Below are 21,667 nucleotides of genomic sequence, written 5' to 3'. Positions count from 1 at the left end.
GGAGTGTCAAGAAAAGGCTGACTCTTTGGAAGAGGGTCAATTGAAATTAAAACAACAAATAACATATAACACATCCTGTTCAGAGCAGATAACCACTTTACAAAAACAGGTTGACAAATTGGAATTAATAAGGAATTAATAAATAGAGAGCCTCACCTCCAGACAAACTTTGATCAAGAACGCCAAAAACTAAATGCCATCAAGCAACAAACGGATGACCTCGCTGAACAGAGGGGCACATTAAATCAGGAGAAAGATGCCCTATGTCAGGAAGTAAGCAATTTAAAAGCAGATTTACAGGAAAGTGAGTTGGGCCTCCAGAAACTAAATGAACTCAAAACAGAATATGGAAGTTACTGGAGCACACCAGACGGGTAGAAGGTGCTCTGGAAGAGAACACCCAAACTAAAAAGGCACAAACTCAGGAGGTGAGTCTCCTGCAACAAAAATTGGCACAGTGTTCCCAAACTATCCAGGCAGCACAAAGAGATAATGAGGCCCTCTATGAGGAGAAAGATGGGCTCCACAAGCAAGTGGCAGCTCAAGAGCGGGTCATAGAGGCCAGTAAAGCCCTGATAGCTGAGCAGAAGGCTCAGATCTTTGCCTATTATCAAGAGATAGGGGCTGAAAAGAAAAAACTAGCGAGGTTGGGGACAGAGTAGCCTAGATCCAATCCAAACTGGAGAGACCCCGAACAGGCAGAGTGGGACAGGGCAACCCCTGATCATAGTATGATGACCACTGCACTAAGGGACTCCAACCCACTTAATACGTTGTTCACTGCTGACTTCATGGCTACTGGTTCACATGAGCCAGAAACCATGAGGCCATCAGAATTAAATAGGCCCAGCATTATGGAGCTGACAGGTTAGTGCACTCCAGAAATTGATAGAAGGGCATCCCTGGATAGATACAAAAATATAATGGCTGATGTCTCTGACCTGGAAACCTCCTCTGAGGAGAAAGTCAGGGAATTCGATCTACAGAATCACTACCTCCAAAGGGACCAGTTGGTTCAATTTGCACAAGAACAACAGAAAAAGAGGCCCCAAAAGAGCATCCTGAAGGCCTCCACTCAATCAGGGCAGTGGGAGGGGATACTCTGCTAACCCTGGAAGCAGGGAGGAGTCAGAAGACTACTCTCCTGTGCACCACAGGGGAGAGGAAACTAGGCCCCACCATTCTGCGAGTCCCTTCCAAGCTCACAGAATCAGGGAGCGTCTAGATGATCATGAGGGGACCTCAAATAGCAGCGCCTCTGAGTCTGAGGGCGAATGAACTCGGGTGAAGCGGCAAAAGAAGGCAGATAAACCAAAAAGAGTTCTGGTGAAAGACCACATTAGTAGATCAAGGCCATCAGGAATTTCATGACACTGTACAATAAAAATGCAAACTATTCTGTCTGGGAGCATTTGGAACTTTATGAGCAAATGATGGACACATTTCACATAAAAGATAGCCAGAACTGTATAGATTATGCCAAAAGGACATTCTCTCCAGAGTACTCCAGCTTCTTTGCTGGACTGGAAGACCAAAAACATTCAACATGAAGCACTTCTCCACCCATAGAAACCCCCAAGAGGCTCCCAAAGCAGCCTACAATCTACAATGTGGGGAAGGCCAGGCCCCACGAGAGTTTGTTCAGGAATTAAAATGCGCCTTTGCCCAAACCACCAGGAGAGTGCGCACGGATAGCAGAGAGTTTATCACAACCTACTTTCATGCGCTCCCAAAATACATCATGTCCCAGCTGGTGAGGGATTTCCATGATAAAAGATCTCTGGACTGGGTAATAGAGCAGGCCACCTTGATATATGAAGTCCAAAAACCTTCAGAAAACAAAAATCAAGGTAAAAACTCCAAACCAGCCAACACCCATACTGCTGTTAAGGTGGTGGAGGGGAAGGTTGCCCCCATTTTGGACCTAGAAATGGGGGAACCTAAAAATGCACCGATCCCAAACCAGCAAAACCGGAGTCCAAGAAGGCCTTCAGGCCAATCACAAACAGGTGGCAATCAGGGAGGTAATCCCACCAATGGGACTCCTAACTCTCCTGATAATCTAAGTCCCAGATACAAGGGCAACTGACCAATCTTGGGGTATGTATGGACTCCCCCAGCTCAAGGGGGGGTCCAATCAGGTAAGTACTGCCCCGAGAAACTTCCCTCCTAACTTCCCTCAGGAGGGAAGTAATCCCCCTAATCCGGGCCTAAGTTTATTTCCTCGGTATCCACAAAACCCCAACCTGCAGGACAACCCTCCTTTCTTTCCCCGGTTTCAGGAGCCCAGACTGCCAATCCAGGAGAGGGTAGGCCAAGGGTGGAGGGTTACCAAAATCCACAATTCCTAGGATACTCCGGGAGAAGGGATAGTTACCCTTTCCGTGAACCACTTAGATATGAATAGAGACCCCCGTACCAGCCTGAACGGGTGTCCCAACTGGAGCGCCAGGTCCAGAACCTCACACAGGATCTGGGTCGCATGTTGAGGGCTCAACAGAACCCTCAGATGAACATGGCGGCTCAGAACTCCACCAACCAGGGGTCTGGCGCCCCAGAGCAATGACGGGGAGAGAACCCAGACAATTCACCGGTTCCAGGGGAAGAGGCACGGGAGGAAGGTGGTATAAGGCCCTAAAGGAGGCTTCCTTCCTCACCTGTAAAAAGCCCCTGGACACCCAGGAACCGGAACAAAAATCTCTTGCCCCCGAAAATCTGCAACCCAGGGAACAGAAGGTGGGTGAGAGAAATAAAGACAGTAAAAGGGCCCATTTTGTGGAGGAAGTTAGTGTCCTCCAGTTTGAAGGGGAAGAATCCTTATAGGATTCTGCGAAATAAATCTTCTCCTTCAGAGTTGGGGTAACTCCTCCGAAAGAAAAATGGGTCCCAAGAGATCTAAATGATGACTGGGTGGGTGAGAGGACTGATTCAGAGTCACCCATCCCTGAACCCCAGAATTGTCATCCTGAGAAGAAAATAGTAATGGAGGGATCTTCCCCACAAATTGGTTGCAGTGACTGCCACCCAGTAAGCAGGGGCAGCACAGAGCTAGGGGAAACAGGGGACTCCAAAATCTCCACTATTTCAGGATGTCAAATTTTTATTACAGATCCCCAGACTCTGACACAGAAAATAGTCTAAAATGTGTCAGAGTCCAAAATAAAGAAATTGACCACCCAGCTTGCCCAAAATGCACATTTCCTTTGCCCACTTGAGGAGAAAGAGCGGACATTTTACGCCCCCGTTCAAGTGCAAGGGCAATGTCCAATTTCAGCAGTGGTGGACAATGGGTCCCAAGCCACTCTTCTGTCAAAAAAGGGCCTTTGATCAGATAAATTCAGGAAGGAGGAGAGATACCAGATCCCTCTCACCCCTCCTCCTGGACAACTCCAGAACTTCGATGGGAATTAAATTCCTGTGGAGGGGACTGCGGATTTGGAAATAAAAATTGGCCGACACAAAGTGAAACACCTGGTCATAGTCATGACTCCAGAGGGAACCCCCTCTCTTCTAGGGAATGACATCCTGAGCAGGATGTCCCCTAATAGACTGGGTGAACAAGGTCCTCTGGACTCAGACTAACATACCAATACAATTAAAGCAGAGTGTCAACCATGTTAGTTTGAATGGCACATGCCACATGGGTGAACAAAAATCTGATCATATTGAGTTTAATTTCCAGAACAATCAAATACCTGACGTGACAGTAATTGCTGTAGGACAACAAACTGGTGATGTGAACTCCTCTCCACTCCTGAAAATCAACCTTCCTTACAGTTTTAAGTGTCATTCCACACTGGAAGGAAATACTTTGAAATTTTATACTGATCCCCAATCTGAAAATCCCAATTCTATAGCCAGAAGTGATGAGAAACCAGCTCAAGGTTTAGCTGATATTCAGAAAATTAGAGAACAGTTGTTCATCCCTATTCAGTTAAATGATGGGAAGGAGTCTGTTCTCACCCGAGTGTGCGTGAACAACGGTAAGAGCTTCCTCAGCGAAGCCACGTTCAGAGAGCTCCCAAAAGATCCAGCCATTCCCACATTTAAATTGATCGATAAGTGGGAAATGAGCCTGGAAATTCCCAATACCGAACATCTCCTGCCTAGCAGATGTATGCTCAAAATTTCTATATGTAGCAAAAGCATAGAACATAATTGTTGGGTCGTGCGAGATGGCCTGGCTGCATTCTATTTAGGCAGTGACATTCTCAATCGGTTTGCCATTAATTTGGACCTGATAAACTACAAAGCCTGGTCCCAACTAGGGGACAATCCCATGGGCTTTGATGATTCTGAAAAAGCATTTTGGTCAGCCCAATTGCTGCCTTATGCAGTTGAAGTTCAAATTGGAGAAGAGGTCATCATCCCAGGACGGACCCGACAATTCCCACTTGAATTAAAAGAAGACAGAAACTGCTAAATCCTGACGCATATGTACACCTCAATGCCCATCTCCAACAGCAGGGGTTGGGTTAATTCCCACACCATTAGTCAATGTAGAACACAACACCATTCCAATATTGATGGATAACAGCGACCTCAGGAGTATCACTCTGGGCACAGGCACCATTATTGGAATGGCGGTTGATGACCGACATTTTTCCATGGATCTAGGAAATGAACTGATAGGACCAATCCCCAATGACTGTTTTGACAATGACAATGATAATGATTTACCACCAGACAGGATCTTCACCCGGCAAGGGGGGGAATTTCCTGGTGTACTCTTCCTGCCTTTACGGGGAGGAAGAGGTGACCTGTGACATCAGGCAGGATGAGGTGATATTCCAGGTCCACAATGACTGCCTCTCCTACCTGAAACCCTCTGTCCAGGTCAATACTCTAACCAGAGACCTCTCCACCCAGCTCGAGGAGGCCGCTGAGATAACAAAACCGGAAGTCTTTCCAGGCTTCAGGCAAATGGTTGAAGAGCGGGTCACCTAGCTGATGCCTGTGAGACTCTGGAGCAAAAGCAAAAGTTGAAACAGGTGTTCTTAGATTTTCAAGATCTCTTTGCTGTGGTTTCGTACGACTGTGGTTGCACCGAAATCCATACTACAACAATTCCCATGGACCCTGGAATGACTCCTGTGTTTATGAAGCAATATCGCTTGCCTCTTGCATCCATGGAGTCCCTGACGGAAATCATCAAAAACCTTGAGTCCCGTGGGATAATTCATCCAGTACACAGCACCTTTAATAATCCGGTGCTGGGGATTTTAAAACCAAATGGCCAATGGAGACTCTGTGCAGAATTTAGGGAGCTAAATAAATGGGTCCACATGTCCCGATGGCCTCACCCCTACATTGACCAACGACTGGCCCAGATCCAGGGGTCAAAGGTATACACTGCCATTGACCTGATCAATGGGTACTGGACCATGCCTGTCAGTAGGGAGGACCAATAAAAGCTGCCCTTTACCTTCGGGGGGCAGCAGTACACATGGACCGAACTCCGTTCAGATACATAAACTCCGGCAACAAATTCAACATCTTCCTACATAAAGCCATGCCCGACTTGAGTGAAAGGGGTAACCTGGCCTATGTGGATGACGTCTTGATGAAAAGCTCAACTGCGGAGGAACACATAGCGGAAATCCGTCATCTTCTGACCCAGTTGAGGGTTGCCGGAGCAAAGCGGTCCTTCCAAAAGGCACAGTGGTGCAGGACCCGTGTCAACTTCTTGGGGCATGAGATAACTCCTGAGGGTCTCTGTCCCCAGGAGAAGAAAGTAGAAGCATTCCTAAAACTTAAAGACCCCACTACTCTGCGGGAGCTAAGAAGCCTCCTTGGACTGACTAATTACAGTAAGAAGTTCATTGAGGATTACGCAGAGATCACAAGACACCTGATCCATCTGTTGAAGGGGGGGCCAAGTGGGAGTGGGGTCCAGAACAAGCCGAGGCAGTAAAGCAACTCACAAGAAGCCTCTCACAAGCAGCTTGTCTAGCTTACCCTCTCAAAAACAAGGAGCTCTTCCTGGAGACAGGGTTCTCGAATACATTCTTGACACCAGTATTATATCAAAAGCATGACAAGGTCAATAAAATCATCTCCTATGCAAGCAAGACTTTATCCTCTGTGAAGGAAAAATTCAGTGATTGTGAGAAGGCACTCCTGGCAGCGGTGTGGGCATTGAAAAATTACTGCCGATTCATCCAGGGGGAACACATCATACTGGAGACTCCACACCAGCCTTTGCAATACCTCCAAAGTGACAGAATCCGGTCCGGAAATGTGAGTAATTCGAGAATTACTTCCTGGATTCTGTCAATGCAAGGCTTTCCTGTGGAGGTCAGGTATGGCCAAAACAAGTAGAGTCCCCTCACGCAAGGTCTGGCTGACTTGTATGATTGTGCCAGAGAAAACGGTCTCGAGGACAAAAGTCTTAAAATCCAGGACAAAATGGAGGCGTACATGAATTCCCTGCACAAAGTCTATGAAGAAGACAAGTGCGAGGGAATGCCCACAGTTTATGTGGACGGGTGCCCCTACCATGTTGACAACAGGGAAAAGGAACTGGTGGCCGGCGTTTGGAATGCCTGGGTGAATGATGCCACAGAACCCTCCGCTGGGTACAAAATCGGTCTCCGCAGTAGTAAGGTGGCAGAGTTGATGGCAGTTCATCAGGCCATCCTCACTGCCATCCAACACCAACTCCACAAACTGGTCATAATCACCGATTCAATGTATGTCTGGAACGGGTTTGTGGAGCACCTGTTTAATTGGAAAACCAGAGGCATGCTGTGTGCTAATAACAAACCTCTCAAACATGGCAAGCTAATCAAAAATATGGATGATCTGGTCACCTCTAGTGGGATGACCATCTATTGGAAGAAGATCAAGGGTCATTCCAGGATAGAGGGGCCAGACAAAACTGGAATCGACCTAGCTGATCAGCTGGCCAATACCGGACCCATCCAGGGGGATCTTCTTGAGATCGAGTCCCTGTTGGAGGAAATCCAGGACACTGCTATCACTAGGTCCCAGACAAATGCTCACAATTAACTCTCAACTCGCCAGTGGAGTAAGGAGACCCCAGATGCTGATTTAATCACGGCACAAAAAGGGGATCAAATTATTGGAAGATTTTATCAACACACTGAGGACCCTGAGAACTTTCACCTGACGGATACCGATTACATTGGGAAAGAGGTCCTCAAAGTGTTGATGAAGTGTCCCAAAATGTTCCAAATCCAAGACGGTTTGTTGGTAAGGAGATCCATCTCTGGCTGTGACCAGTGGGTGGTACCTACCTCCTTCCGAAGCCTGATGCTTAGTCACGCCCATGACGCGGCCACAGCCGGTCATCGGGGGTTTCACACTACTCTAGAAATCTGGCGGGAGATTGCAAACTGGCCACACATGGGGCAGGACCTCAACCAATACTTGAAGGGGTGTCTTGTGAGTGCACAATTTCAGCCAACATCACTCACACACCGATCTCCCTCCAGAAGAGGGGGATGACGCTCTTTTGGTCAGATTTACAACTAGATTTCATCGGGCCCGTGATTTGCTCCTCTAGGGGGAACAAGTACATGTTAACCATAACATGCATGTTTGCCAAATGGGTGGAATGTCTCCCGGCTCCAAATTGCAAGGCAGAAACAGCAGCGGCCCTGATGATCAGCCAAATCTTCTCGCGTTTTGGCCTACCCCAAAGGATTGAATCAGACCGAGGTAGTCACTTCACCAGCGAAGTGATGACAAAGATGTGGAAGATATTTGGGGTAAAAAGGAAACTTCACATTGCATACAGCTGTCCTCTAGTGGGAGAGTTGAGAGGTACAACAAAAAAATTGTGAGCATTATAAAAAAGTTTGTGGCAGACTCTGTGTCAATAACTGTTAAAGGGATAAGGGCATCAACCCCCTCTCTCGAACCACAGAAGCCAAACAGATCGACCTTCCCACTGTGGTTGGCACGGGCGCCTGTATAGTGATAGCACAGGTAACCACGTGGCAGCCAATGGGGGGAAGACAGAGTTTGGGAAAGGGTGTGGAATGACAAAGGGAAGGTGGGGAAGAGAAGCATGCACATATACCTATATCTGTATCACTGTAAGTCAAATACTCCTAGCGCCCTGGAACCTGTAATCCAAATCCTGACCTCCTAAATCATCTACCTCCAACCTATGCCTGACATTACTCATATTCCTGATATCTTATAATGTAACTTGCGCAGCACATAGTCTACACATGAATGCATGTACAACAGATGTTTTAGCTTCTGTAACATAAATGAGACAAACACCCACAACACTCTCTTATGAACTCAATACACATGAACAGTGGTTTGCATAAGCTGTATGGCACGAACAAAAAGGGGAGTTCCCTTCAGTGACTGAAAACAAAGACACATGGCCCTCTGTGCAAGCGTAAGCAACAAACAAAAACATTGTATATTACATTTAGCTGTGTTCCTTTTAAAAGGTTGCAAGGAACCGCCTGGCCTGGCATGTAATGTCCCCAACATAAAGTTCTCAAATGTCCTTTTGAGCTTCACAACTTTTGTGTTCATAAAACTCAAAATGTATGCACAGATCCGTAAAGAAATTAATCTAATCGTCCTTCTCACTTCTTTCCCTTTATGTGCCTCATAAACAAGCAATTGCTAGGTACTCTCATAACAACACATCAAAGAATTAGATTAGCCCACTTAACTGAATGTCCGGACGCCTCACGAGGACATCCGGACCCAAACAGATGACATGGAATACCGCCAGGGCCTCCATCCACTGCCGCAGCCTGGGCATCAAGCTACCAACGACTCGGCAGCCGCTCGTACTTGGAGAGTAAATCTGCTAGCCTCCAACGTACCTCCGGCGTGACACAAACTCCAATTTTCCTCACCAGCATGAAACTCTGCCACCGCCTGTGCGGTTCATCGTTAATTATCCACACCAGAGCACAGGTGGTTGCCGGTTATGAAGACCCTTGATTACTAACAGCTGAACCGTAGCGCGAACGCTGAACTACACAATGTCCCACAGCCTACTGGGAATTGTAGTTCAGCCCTGTATTTACAAGTGCACACGCCTCCTTTTGCCCAAACCCTTATTTCTGACACTCTGGGCCAAGTTGGGACATCTGATTGCCGCTTGTCCTGATGGCCATCAGACCTACACCTTCTTCTGCAACCAAGATGTCTTCATTTGAGCTAATGACTGGGAGAAGGATGGTGCTACCTCATCATCTGCTCTACAGAACACAAGAGCAAACACTGATAAACGCCTCCACAACACATGAGTATGTTGAAAATCTAAGAAAACACCTTCAACATGCTTTTGCGTACGCTCAGCGGAATCTTGAAAAATCTGCAGAGGGGATGATGACTCAATATGACTTAAAAACAACCAAAAGGGAATACCAAATAGGAGACAGGGTCTACTTGTATAATTTCCAAAGTAACCAGACCAAGGAGTGGACATTTCTCCCCAGCTGGCGCTGACCTTTTGAAATTGTAGCTACAATTTCACCTGTTGCATACAGAATCCGCATCCCCAAAGGAGAGCTAACAGAAGAGAAATGGGTCCATATTAATCAGTTAAAAAGTTGTCACCGTAGGCACACTTTGCAGCTAATTGAGGAGCCCAGAGAAAATCAAATAGAGGATACATCAGAACAATGAGAACCCGAAGAAGAAGAAGAACCAGAAGGGAACAGGTAGGGTTATAGGTATGTTTATTTAACAGGGAACATTTTTCTTCATTGTCAGGAATGAAAGGGATTCCCCAAAATTCTAGCCAAATCCATAATTATCTTTGTCTTGGGAGAGATTATGTGTTGTTGTCTACATACTGTAATAATCGTGATGTATGTGTGTCCCACTGCTGTTAGCCTTCCTGGAAGGCAGTCAGTGGGAAAATGTAGTAACCGGTTCTTATTTATTCACTAGATTCGTACTGTTTCTGTCCATTCATAACCAAGGATGACTTCCCCGCGGACTGGGAAAGGAAAGAGCAAAGGAAAAGCTGAGGGTGTCACTCCACACCACAAAGAAAGACCTGAGAGGAAATTGCGGGTGTCGCTCCACAATCCAACGAGAAACAACAGGAGGATTGTGGCGTACCGCTCCATGATGGAAGAAGGACTCCACCTGATGAACCCCACTTTGCACCATTGATGAATCCTACTTTGCCCTACTCTCCCTCAACAAGGAATCTCAGACGAGTCGGGGGAGATATTAACCGACTCAGCAGTACTCCCATCCATAACCAAGCTGCATTTCAGTAGAAACAGCAAAATGGCTGTGCTGGCTCGTTTGAGCACCACTGCCTCGCATTAAAACTGCGTTTTGCTGCTACAAAAGGATGGATGCACTGTTGTGCCAAGCGCAATTGAGCAAGATGGAACAGGGAGCACCCTGAGAAAGGCCGCCAAGGTGTGTTCTTGTGTGTAATAAAGAAGCAGAGTGAAAAAGCAGCAATGCTTTGCTGCAAACCCAAAGTTCCCTATTGAAAAAGGGAAATATTCTACATTTAAAATGATGCCGCTCTGATGCTCTTTTCATCTGTTCTACATTACTCTGCTTTTATCAGTGAGACACTGCCATGCCCATCCATATTCATATTGTGCTCCATCAGAAAAGAGCATTAATCCTGAATGACAGGCTGTCCCAGCCAACTCTGAGAAATCAAAAGAAGCTTTATTTTCAGCTGCATGGAAAAACGCTTGACTTTTGACCCACAAAATATCAAAAATCACTGCTTTAACACAAATCCTAGCTCTCTGCGCATAGGTCAATTTAAGTGGACCTGTGTCTTAAACAGATTGCTGTATGAGAGAAACTGGCTGGGGCTGCAGAACAATATTGGGAAGTCAGATGGAAGAGCAAACCTTTTAAAAGAGAAATCCCAGCCGCATTCACCATGTGTCAAAATGGGCTTTTGCAAACCCAAAAAAAAAAAGCCTGTTTTAAAAGTACAATGTTGAATAAAAACCTGTCCTGGCGTAGCAATGTAAAGGGGTTTTGCTGGGAAACATATGGGATGTTTTATTCAACAGGCTTACTTTTAATTCAGAACAAAATCAAATAAAAACAAGAAATAAAGACAGGGTCTGCCTTCTGAAAATCAGCCCAGGTTTCTGCCATGGCTCAAGGGACATTTGGCTGACAACAGCCGTGCCCTACCCCAAGAGAAGCCACAAGCGAGATCCTGGACACCTACCTGGTTGCTACCTTTGAAAACTTTGAATGGACCAAGATAAAGAAAGGTCCCACGCTCATCAGACATTTGTCTGGGCAGAGGCCTCTTACAATAGAAATTCTGGGACACACAGGTGTGAAATTGAAAGTCACACCTCCTCGTAACTTTTACTGAGCGCTTCAAAGCCAACTCAAGAGCAGCCTGGAAATACATGACCATATTTGGAGGACAAAGGCAGACCATTTGTTTCAAAAGGCTACAGTTTAAATGTAATTTTTGTGGTTTTCAAACAAGACGTTGTAGCCTTCACTGCCATATCGCAAACAGAAATGGCAGAGAATTGGACATGAACATGTTGAGAAAAGTGTATATGATGCCACTGTGAAATTTAATACTTACATGCCTTCTGATAATCTCTACACATGTATAAAGTTATAGGATGTTAGGTCAAATATTTATCCAAAAAAAACCCAAAAAACTATTAAAAGGGTGAAATAATGTTGCACAGACCTGGGAATTGGACTGCCATGCTCGGCATAAAATATGTAATCTGCCTATGTAATTTGTTAAAATGTCCCAACTGTACAAATGTGTAAATTATGTCCAGATTGATTTGTGGCAAAATTAACTGTGGGAGGTTCTGGACATATTAAACCCACATCATAAAGCTGATGTCATGTCCTTAAGAATCCAACCAGCTGACAGTAAGGCAGTAACAATCACCCATAGCCACTCCAGTTGTTAGAGGCATGCCTAACTTAAGCCTGCCCAACCATATAATTCTATGATGTCACCATGCCTTATAAATAAGGGTGGCTGACAGAAGTCTAGACACTCTCTCCTGAATTTCCAGCACCTGCGTATCCTGACATTCCAGATCCACCTTTGCAAGATTCCAGACCCTACTGCCAGGCCAAAGCATTGCTGACCCTATCCCAGCAAGGCCATTGATCCAGATAACCCCATAACAAAATCCCACTAACTTCAGGGAGAAAGGGGAAAGGTGGCTGAGCCTGCTTTGAGATTCTCCAGTGCCGCCTGCTTGCCTGCTCCATCCCGCTGAGGCGTCACTATGCCGTGACCAGACCTTTGCCCAGCTGTCTTTTGCCAGGAGAACCCGCTATCTGGTGACCCGAGCCTTGGAGCCCAGAACCCGGTCGGCTGTTCCTAATCCCAAATCCTAAAGCAGATTGTGAGTATTTCCCCTCCCATAGCAATCCATAGCCTACCCCATCTTGATACTTTGTCTTTGTTCTACTCTCCAAGTAATCCTATCCATTCCCTGGTAACTTGTCCAAAACTGTTAGAATTCTCTGTGCACCCCGTCCTTGTTTTTCTAGTGTCAGCGTAATTCTTTCATTCACTTCATCTTGTAACTCCTTAGCAATATTTGGAATCATTTAAATTAATTCCCATATAGATCTGAACGCGGGGTGAAAGGGTTAAGTTGCAAATTAGCCTGGGATCGTACAGTGTCTTTCTTTAACAATCTAGTTTTAATAATCTAGTTTAAGTAAAACTTTTCCTTTCTTTCAAAACCGATTTTCTCATGTTTAACAGTTTTACTTTACCAAAACCGACCCTCCTTTTATCTTGCAAATCTCATACCGTTCTTCAGCTATAGCCCTCCTTTCACTTCTCTAGTGTCCTTGCGATGTGCATCTATCACCCTGCCCAAGAACCGCATTCCCATTTTGTATATTTCACCAATTTTTTTAAAAAACGGTTTGACATTTAAAACTGAAAAAAGTGTAAATGCAACTTTTCCACGTGTGAATTCGGCTGCAGCGTGTTTTCAATTTCAACCTGCTTTGTGAACTGTATGCCTTTGTGATACCTTACCTCTGGTTGCTAGTGATATAACATACCTGATACCGTGATAAAACATGTATATTATTATTTAACCACACATATAAATAATTATTTGTTAAAATCCGAGTCATTTTAGGCCATTGCAAAGGGTTTTTGCCTCTTATTTTGTGAGGGAAGGTCGGATTTTGATTCTGTTTGCTGCCTCATATGTGGGTTCGGGGAACATTTCAGGGGAAAACCTTAACTTGGGTGCTATCTATCATAATTGAAAAAGTGCTCCTATTAATTTTTGCTTTGGATATGTTCTTGAAGGTTCACCAAGTGAATTTCAGTGGTTTTCATTGTAATTACCACCCCATTGGTGATTGCTGCCCCATTTAAAAATGGTGTGATTTTCTTTGAAATAAAAATAAATAAATATTGTATTCCCACCAACCGGCCTGGTTCATGTGACCCGGGGTATTTGTAAAAGGGGGTGTGAGACGGGTTGGGTATCGGCTCAATTTGAATTTGCAGAAAATAAAGAGAAAAGGCATCTCAATTGAGCGCTACATACAAGGCTAAGGACGAGGGTCATGGTCCGGTGTGTGACGCCCAATCTGAATCCTTAACAGCTATTAATATTTTGTGAGGCAGAATCTGTGTTGCACTAGAAGAACCAGACTCTGTTCTTGTACCAATCCATCATAAAACGAATGATCTTGCTAATGTTTAGAGATGTGAAAGGACACAATTTGAGATGAGCTAAAGTCTTAGGAGGAGAATAGGGCACACACATGTCCCCTGAAGCAGAGCTTGTTGTGCCGCAAATTCACATTCCTTGCTTTCACCCTGTTGAATCAGATCACTAAGCACTTGCTCACTGGTGGCAGGCGCTGGTGCCGACCACCACTGGTCCAGCAGCGCATCACTCAGTTGCGCACTTGACTGAAAAACAGCCCGCACACAACTATTCTTTGGCGCACACAGCCCAAAAAAAGTAGAGGGAACAATGGTGGCTTATTTAAAACGTGGTTATTGTGCCACACACATTTTAGGTGCCTTGTTATAAATTGCAGGTGTTATCACATGAAATGCAGTTTCCTTTCTAAGAGATGGTAGACTCACACTGCCATGATAAAACGTAAGTATGGATTGCATGCTCAGTCAGTCCTTGCCCTCTCAGAAGAGACTCGGAAAGAGTATTTACCCGTTCAGAGAAGTAACATTTTAAAACTATAAAGTACATTTTCATATTGAGAAAAGATGTTCAATATGAAGACAGATAGCTGCCTTCGTCAGTACACCCTCCCCAGGGCTTTGCAAGAGTGCCCTAGAATCAAGTTCCCAAATGCCCTCATTTTGCTTCAAAACCAAAGAGGGAGCTGAAAGAGAAAAACAAAGTGACAGTAATTTGCCAGAAGATACCATTCATTATTTTTGTTACAGCCACTTTGCAGTTCGCTGTCCTTAAATAAACAAAGATTGAAATGCATTTCAAAGGGAGCATTGTATTCTGCTACCTTTTGACCTTTCTCCATCAATCCAGGAGGTGCTTCAGCACCCCTAGTTTCAGCACCACTGATTGTGTTTGATGCACGTCACCCTAATAAAAAGGGCATCACGCAAGGCACGTCAGTGCACGAGCAGATCCCATACTGCTAAGACATGTCTCAAAGGTCTTCTTGGAGCTGGCCCCACAACAATGGCGACTAAGTGGTGGGGGCTGTGACCGTGATTCACAGCGGCCAACCCTGCGTGTGGATTTATTTGTCTGAGATTCACTCGCTCAGACCAATAACAGCACTCAGACCACCCACAGCACACATGCTGCTCCTGATATGGCGAGAGTGCTGCAGCATTCTCGGCCAGTGCGTTCGTGCCCAGGTGGCAGTGGTTAGTGAAAGAAATGCCCGATCTCGGCGATTTAAAGTGTTCTGGCGCACTTGGAAGGCCATTATACACTGCGGCTCCCCCGGTAATGCTTGTGGATCTTGTGGGGGATTTTTTTTTTCTTTGGATCATTCTGCTCCTTTTTACATAGGTCCTTGCATTCACATTGGAGCTGGTCACTGTTGTGTGACTAGGATGTGCACCACCCTGTATTGGACATATTACCCTACTTCAAGGAAGTGTCACAACTTCAAAAACAAGGGGTAATAATTGCACACTCACCAGGGATGAATACAAGTCCTCTGGATGCAGAATGGGAACCTCACTTGCTTATTTGTGAAGAACAACATGGACTCTAGAACAGTCTGGGTCTCTTATTCAAAGGAAGACCTTCCCAATGATACACCTCACTAGCTACTGATAGTAAGAAAAGCTAGAGGAGCAAATCACTTGGAAGGGCGAGGAGTACGTGACCACAGGAAAACACCAGGCTGGAATAGAAAGGCACAGATCAGTACTGGTCCTAATGGAGAGGATAGATAACCCTTTAGTGATGCTTCACTAACCTGGGTGAAGGGGAATCCGGTTCTTCTAGAGTGATAGTGGACCTCTATCGTGACTCTCCCTAGGAAGGTAAGTCAAGTATTAGCAACGAGGGTTCCAATTCTGCTGCGCCCTCCCCCTTCCCTTTCCCCAGGGTTTGGTTATTCAGCCTAGACTGATAGTTCTCTTACCATACGGAGAAGGCGGAAGTTCAGTTGCTTGTCCAGAAAGTATAAGGAAGGAGCTGGAGAAAAGGGAGGAACGGAAGGTTAGTGAGTGACTAGGACTCGGACGGCATGAGGGACGCACTAGTGTTGGGTTGGTGCACAATAGGGTAGCAGCAGAGCGTCCGCAAAATACAGTGCACTGACTAAGTAATAGGCAAATAAAGGAACAAAAGTGATGGGAGATGAAAAGGCTTTACAGGAGTTCACTTTGTGGATCCTTGCAATGTATCCGGAAAGACCGCTGCTAATATGATGATGCGGGCGGCTCCGTAGTGAGTCCGATGTTTATGGGGCTTTACATGTCAGGCATGACACGGAACGCTGGGAAGAAGCAGGAAGCTTTCCTTGTGCTTGATAAACGGTGTGGCCCCAAAGCAGGAAACTAGGAAGGAATATATTAGTCAATCCGAGATCGGCAAAATACAGGCAAGGACGAGGCAAAATCAGTAGAATTCAGAAGTCCAAGTACAAGCCATAGTCAGCAGGAGATCGAACATGAAACAAAGGCAGAGGGCATAGACAAAACGAATACCGTTAGCAGGCAGGGTCGGCAACAGGGATCACAGGAATCAGCCAAGCGTCATGGCGTAACAACGAATCAAGGACAGTAAGCTTCGGTTTGCAAACAACAATCAGAATACCTCGAGTGCTGAAGTGGAACGTTTTAATATCTTTCTGGGACGCAGTTCTACGTGGAAATGCAGCGTTCCATATGACGTGACCACGACAAGCCTCAGAACGAAGCGTAGTAGCACAGCGTCCTGGCAAAAGTCCGCATTGCCATGACAACCTCCCGAACCATGTCAACCGGGCAAAAAACGGTGTGGCAGCCGGGGCAGGCGAGAAACGTTTTCTTTGTAGTGCACCAGGAGGCTTGACTCTGGTAGGGGTAGGGCAATCAGCAGGCATGACAGGAAGACTCACTCCTGGGTGATCGGCACATTTTCACGCTTTTTCAACAGCTGGTGAGTGACAAGTTTGTGCGGTAACTGGGCCTAAGACAAAATGACCTACCATGGTAGAGGAGGCTGATAGAGCAGTAGAGGCTGACAGGTTGCTCAGACTACAGGGGTTACTTGCCCTGTTGGAGGAATTTTATGTTTTCGGGTCTCCCTCAAGCCATGGTCCACGTTTGTGGATTGAGCGGCTTGACATGTATTTGGACACCACAGGGGAGTTGAACGACCAGGCCAAGAAATCCACATTGCTCTCTGTCATAATCTGTGTGGATTGATTATGGCTATGAGTGTTGTGGTGAAGGGCAGTGATGTTACTAACATTCTAGATGGAATGTTGATGTGGTGATGTCACTGGGATTCTAGATGGAATGTTGGTGTAGGTTTGGTATGCAAGGTTCTACTGATGGCAGTTGGACATAAGATTCTGTACCAGATGGATGTCCCAGTGCTTTCTCTACTTATGAACTTAAAGAATAAACATACATGTAAAATAATTACCTTCTGGAGTTACATGATTGAGAAGGAGGCTTAGATTATATCACTGGCGACGAGGATGGTCCTGCTGGGAAGGGGCAGTCGGTGAGGAGCGCTGCCTTCCAGGGTGACATCCATCTAACAACAAGGAGCTGCAGGCCGGGCGGTGCAGTGGGGTCCAATACAGTGGTCCAGGTCGGGGACCCGGAGGGTCCAGAGTCCAGGCGGTGCCAGGGGAGGTGGCCCAGCGCCTGGAAGGTCCGGATTCCAGCCGGCGCCCGGGCTGAGGTGGCCCAGAGTCCAGGCGGTGCCAGGAGAGGTCACTGGCGACGAGGATGGAACTGCTGGGAAGGGGCAGTAAGTGAGAGGCACTGCCTTCCAGGGTGACATCCATCCAGCATCAAGGAGCTGCAGGCTGGGCGACGAGGTTCGGGGCTGCAGCGGAGGGGGCAGCACAGCTGGAGAAGACACTGCCTCCAGTTCAAGGTCCCACCCGGTGGGGCTCTGACCAGAGAGGAGGACTGTTGCTGGTCCGGACGCTTCTTGGACTGTTCGGGTCTTGGTCCCTCTCTTTGTTTGCTGAAGTATCAGCGTTGGTTTTGGTGCTGGTTGGTAGACTCCTGTCATCCGCAGCGGGGGACGTTGTCCAGTGCCCCGGGTCCGGTGTGGGTGGTCTGGTCCTGCTGGTGAGCCCGGTGATTCGCAGCAGGGGCGCTGTGTGCCCCTGGGTCCGGAGCCGGAAGGGTGAGAGGCGAGTGCAGCCGGAGTGCAGTGCACTGGTGGATGTGGAACTTGGTGAGCTGAGGCGGGCCGAAATACTCTGGCCCCGCGCAATCTTCCGTGGCAGGATTTTGGGGCGGGTTTCTCCCCCCCCCCGACCAGAGGAGGTGAGCTGCTGAATTTTGGAGGCCGAGGGTTACAGCTCCTGTAAACAGAGTGTTTCCGATCGCGTTTTGAGGACTTTCTTGGCGTCAGAGTGTTAACTGCCCCTGCAGCCTGTAGGTGGCGCTGTGGTGCGCGCTCGTCAGCGAATGTCATGGCCGTACAACAATGTCAGGAAGGGATGTCTCTTCCTGCGCAGCACGGCCTCAGAGAAGTGTCGGAACTACAACCTCTTTCTGTGATGCACGGCCTCAGAGAGATGTCGGAACTACAACCAAAACAATCGGAATTTCCTGCGGTCACACTTGATGGGGAGTGCGCATACCCGAGGGTGTTTGGCAATAGTTCCAGGAAGAATTCCTCAGTGACAAACAGTCCGGGCAGGAATGAAATAAGCGACTTTTTGGCACAATTGGTGGGAATGGATGGCATTGAGGTGAGAACTCATTTATCACTGGAAATGGAGGGAAGCTTAATGATCGTGTCTGGATGTATGGACGCCTACAGTGAGTGCAATGGAAGGCGGTGGTTGCCACTTGCAGGTGATTTCACAAGAAGGCTGGCAAGGTGGCGGCCGCTGGATCCGGACCAGTGGGGAATAAGTAACGTGATGAGGGATTTGACAAGGCACAAAATAGAGGTATGTGTTTGGTGATGCCGGTTTTATTTGGTTAATGCTGTTGTATTTATGTTGTGGCCTCTGGGTTTAGTACAATTATGGTTTGGGTTCTGGGTTGATGTTAGCAGTTTATGGCCCATTTATGTACTGATGTCGTGTTTATGCAAGTGGCCTGCTATTAGGACATGTTTTTGGGTCTTCACTATGGACTCGTGGGGGTGGGGTCCAATGGACATTGTAATGCTGTGTATGCAATGTTTTCTTGCAGGTTGACTGAAATGGACATGTGGGTGGGGGTATGGCGCTGGGACTTTAGCGCCATGTCACTTTCATACATTTTTGCATTTACAATTACTGGCCATGCATTTTGTGTTTTGCATTTCAGGGACATGTTGGGGTTTGGCGCAGGGTTTTAGCGCCATGGACTTGATCGGGTTATCGCTTACTGTGGGTTTTACATGTTGTCCTGCAGTGTTATGTTTGTCGTGTTCGTAGGGGCATTACCCCAGGTTATGTGGGGATGATACCAGTACTTTTGCGGGCAGTGAGGTGCTTTCACTGTATGCACATGCTGGGATGGTGGCGCTGGTGCAAGAACTTTGGCGCCATTACGGGGCAAGAACTTTGTGTCATGACGTCTGTTGGTTGTTGTTTGTAGGGGCATGTCCCCTGGTTATGTGCGCATGCTGCCAGTGTTTTTAGGAACAGTAAGGTGCAGTCTAGTGGGCAGTTAGGTGCCACATAGCGGGTAGTTAGGTGCTACCTGGGTCATCTTTGGGGGAAGTGAGGTGCTGTCTGGGTCATTTTGGGGGCAGTGAGGTAATGTCTAGCGGGCAGTTAGGTGCTGTCTGGGTCAACATTGGGGGCAGTGAGGTGCTGTCCAGCGGGCAGTGAGGTGCTGTTTGGGTCATTTTTGGGGGCAGTTAGGTGTTGTCTAGTGGGCAGTGAGGTGCTGTCTGGTTGTTGTCACAATCTGGTAGGTGGGGTAGCGAGGTGTTGTGTTGGCTTTAGGTTATTGAGGTGCAGTTGGGTGTTTTAAGGGACTGTGAGGTGCAGTTTGGTGTGTTGGGGACAGTGAGGTGCTGTCTGGGTCATTTTTGGGGGCAGTAAGGTGCTGTCTAGTGGGCAGTGAGGTGCTGTCTGGTTGTTGTCAGGGGTAGTGAGGTGCTGTCTAGTTGTTTTTTGGGGCAGTGAGGTGTTGTCTGGTCGTTTTCGGGAGCAGTGAGGAGCTGCTGGTGTTGTGTGGACAGTGAGGTGCTGTCTGGTTGTTTGTAGGGACAGTGAGGTGCTGTCTGGTGTTTTTTAGGGATAGTGAGGTGCTGACTGGTGTTTTAGGAACAGTGAGGTGATGTCTGGGTCATTTTTGGGGGCAGTGAGGTGCTGTCCATCAGGCAGTTATGTGCTGTCTGGGGTTTTTAGGGACAGTGTGGTGCTGTCTGGTTAGTTTCGGGTGTATTTTAGGACAGTTTAGTGAGGTGCTGTTGGTTGGTTTATGGTGTGTTTTGGGGGTTTTAGGGCACTGAGGTGGTGTTTGTTGGGACTGTGAGGTGCGGTCTGGTTGTGTTTTGGTGTTTTAGGGACAGTCAGGTGCTGTTTGGTTGTTTTAGGGGCAGTGAAGTGCTGTCTGGTCGTTTGTAGGGGCAGTTGGGAGCTGTCTGGTGTTGTTAGGGACTGTGAGATGCAGTCTGGTTGTCTAAGGGGCAGTGAGGTGCTGTTTGGTGTTTATATGGATAGGGAGGTGTTGTCTGGATGATGGCCACATGCTGGTAGGTGGGGTAGCGAGGTGTTGTGTTGGCTTTAGGTTATTGAGGTGCAGTCGGGTGTTTTAAGGGACTGTCAGGTGCAGTTTGGTGTGTTGGGGACAGTGAGGTGCTGTTTGGGTCATTTTTGGGGACAGTGAGGTGCTGTCTGGTTGTTGGTAGGGACTGTGAGGTGCAGTTAAGTGCTGTCTGTTGTTTTTGGGGCAGTGAGGTGCTGTCTGGTGTTTGTAGTGATAGTGAGGTGTTGTTTGGGTTGTTTTATGGTGTATTTAGGGACAGTGCGGTGCTGTTTGGTTGTTTTAGGGTCATATGCGAGTGTGCCCTGGTTGTTTTTAGAGTTTAGTGAGGTGCTGTCTGGTTGTGTTCGGTGTGTTTTGGGTGTTTTAGGGTAGTGAGGTGGTGTTTGTAGGGACTGTGAGATGAGGTCTGGTGTTTTTAGGGACAGTGAGGTGCAGCCTGGTGTATTTAGGGACAGTGAGGTGCTGTCTGGGTCATTTTTGGGGGCAGTGAGGAGCTGTCCATCAGGGAGTTAGGTGCTATCTGGTGTTTTAGGGACAGTCAGGTGCTTTTTGGTTGTTTTAGGGGCAGTGAGGGCTGTCTGGTCGTTTGTAGGGGCAGTTGGGAGCTGTTTGGTGTTGTTAGGGACTGTGAGGTGCAGTCTGGCTGTTTTTGGGGCAGTGAGGTGCTGTCTGGGTCATTTTGGGGGGGCAGTGAGGTGCTGTTTGGTTGTTTTAGGGGCAGTAAGGTGCTGCCTGGTGTTGTAGGGATAGTGAGGTGTTGTGGGTTGTTTTAGGGGCAGTTAGATGCTGCCTGGATGTAGAGGGGGCAGTGAGATGCTGGCCACACGCTGTTAGGTGGGGTAGCAAGGTATATGCATTTTAGGACAGTCAGGTGTTGTTGGTTGTGGGTTGGGCAGCGAGGTGCTGTTGTTAATTTAAGGTTTATTTAGGTGCTGTCTAGGGCCTAGTTAGGGATTGTTAGTGTTGCTATGGCGGTACTAAGGGGTTTTTAGATGATAAATATGTTTTGGGTAAGGGCAGCTAGGTGCGGTCGGGTCATTCAAGGGGTAGCCAGATCCTGTGTCTAGGTTAAAGGGAAGCCAGATGATGTTTGGTCATAAGCTTTATTTTTGGGGTTCTGTTCTCCTTTGTTGTTATTCAGCTGGTTCATAGCGGGTGCCTTCAGGCTTTGGGGAGGGCCTGTGGTTGAGTTCCAGCTGTGTGTGTGTGTGTGTGTGTGTGTGTTGTCAATTTTACAGAGTATGGGTTAGAATTATGGTGTAGTACAAGGGCTCAGTTGGGAGCTGTTTGGAGATGGTATGAGCCATTTAGTTTGGAACATTTATTGGCGGTGTTCATCCATCCTCA

The sequence above is a fragment of the Ambystoma mexicanum genome, chromosome 11 (genome assembly GCF_040938575.1).
Source record: "Ambystoma mexicanum isolate Mex_15411 chromosome 11, UKY_AmexF1_1, whole genome shotgun sequence".
NCBI lineage: Eukaryota > Metazoa > Chordata > Amphibia > Caudata > Ambystomatidae > Ambystoma > Ambystoma mexicanum.
This window is presented reverse-complemented; position numbering follows the sequence as displayed.